Genomic DNA, 2,490 nt, shown 5'->3' on the forward strand with positions numbered 1-2,490 from the left:
AGGGTGAGTTAAAATAAATAAATAAATAAATATGTGTTGGGTTCGGGATGGTGTGTGGTGGTGAATGTAATGAGGATGATAAGGATAATGATGATCAGTGGTGATGGTTTTGATAAAGGTAATGATGATAATGATACTACTACCACCACCACCAACACTACTACTACTACTACTACTACTACTACTACTACTACTACTAAACTGTGACTTCTACTACTACTTCTACTATTGATATTAATGATAATAAATAGTAATGATAATGAGGATTATGTTGATAATGATAATAGTCATATTACTAATAATGGTTTTAGTAATACAAATGATAATGATAATAAAAATAATGACGATGAAATTATAATAGTATTAGCAATATTATTAATATTGGTAATAGTAACAACAACAACAATGGCAACTATAAAAATAATGATGACAACAACAATAATGATTATAACAAGAACGCTAATAACAATAATCTTAATGACAATGATGATAATAATAGTATCTAATTATAATACAAATAGTAATGGTAATAATAAAGATGATTATCACAACAATAATAATTGTGGTAACAATGAAGTAATGAAATGAACAGTCAATAATCAATAGTCAATAGAAAATAACAAATTTCGCAGACATACCTACAATTCCTTTTCTCTCTGTATCATATTAATATCACCATATGTACAATAAAATATCTATTTTCTATTAGACCTATTAAACGCCATTTTCAGGTTAGAATCTTTAGTAATGTAGACTACTTTTTGACTTTGAAAAGTTTATTGAGACAAAAGATTACATATCAAAAGGATGTGGTAACGTAGGTTATCCTCACCCTCATCTTGATAATTCCCTGTGTGGGCTCACTATTCTCATACAAAAATTAGGTGATAATAATAATTATAATAATAATAAGGTGATAATAATAATTACCAGATAATAACATAAGATACACAAATACAAATATTCAGAGCCAATGGTCTATACATTACAGTGATAGAGAAATAGAGCTGATACTTTTTTCTTTCAGGTTGGGACAATGCAGCCTTCCTGTACGCTCCTTACATGGGCTTTCTGCTTGCTCTTAGGACCCCTATTTGTGCCTTGCTGCCTGCAGGATCAGTGCCCCAACTGTGGCTACCTTGGCGGTGGAAGTTGCTGTTGAATGTATTTTTATTATTAGGGTTTGTTGTAGGTAACTGCAGGTGTATTTTATCTCAGTATGGAAAGATTTTATGATTTTTTTTTATCTATATGGTTAGGTTTGTGGTTCATGTGATTTAGGAATTAGGTATATGGTATTTATATTGTATGTAGATTCACGCTGTCTTACGTATACTTATACTATATATACACTAATTAACACGTATAGGACCAAACACGTACTTAAAACCGAACATGCATACCAAGATGATAAACTCACACATGCTTAATTGTGTGTGCATATGTATATCTGTATGCTAAGATATGATAAAGATAAAGTTAGGCTAATTGACATGCTATCCCTCAAAGTCCACCAAATATTAAAAAGACTTGAACACATAAATAAAATATATAGAGATCTACCACACACCTTTCACTGGGAAGAAACCCACCATGCTCGAGCCTTTAAACTCAATTATATTTCCTTTCCTTTTTAATCCAAAGTTCGAATTGGTTGTTCACTCGAGGCTCCCGGCGAAAGCACGAGTGGCAAGAGTTCCCGGAACTACAACAACAGCAGTGTAGAATAGACTCAGTTAACAACGCGAAGACAATCAGCAAAGTTGTGTGAGAACAGTTCCTCTTGAGGCGGCACTTCCCAAGACACACTGAACATAGGCCGGAGTTCCTTGGCTCTTGTGTGACGCCAAACAAGAAAGTTTGGAGATATTTTCTCACTTATCCCTCGCCTCTCGTCCCCTCTCGCTTTCTCTCTTTATATATATATATATATATATATATATATATATATATATATATATATATATATATATATATATATATTTGTGTGTGTGTGTGTGTGTGTGTGTGTGTGTGTGTGTGTGTGTGTGTGTGTGTGTGTGTGTGTGTGTGTGTGTGTGTGTGTGTGCATGCATTTACACATACAAACACATATTTATATAGATAAATAGATAGAGAAAGAAAGCAAAAAAGGAAGAGTAAAAGAGAGACTTTTTATTGAATATCAATGAAGTTGCTTGGACATGTTTGCACGCAACAATATAGCTATATAGGAATGTATGAATGCACACACAGCCAAGCATATCATTTTATAATACATACACAAACCCATGTAGAGAAATAAGCTGCCACTCGCAAATACATATACATAAACAAACACACATGTACACGTATATGATTATGTGTGTGCGTGTGGCCTCCAGGATATACCAGGAAGTACTCAGTCAAGCCATACTTTAGTGAACCAATTTTTTTTCCATCAGGGTTCTCTTTAAACCACGTAATGATAAGCAAACGTCTAAGTAAATGTTCGGTGTCTTGACAAAGGTA

The sequence above is a fragment of the Penaeus vannamei genome, chromosome 3 (genome assembly GCF_042767895.1).
Source record: "Penaeus vannamei isolate JL-2024 chromosome 3, ASM4276789v1, whole genome shotgun sequence".
Classification (NCBI taxonomy): domain Eukaryota; kingdom Metazoa; phylum Arthropoda; class Malacostraca; order Decapoda; family Penaeidae; genus Penaeus; species Penaeus vannamei.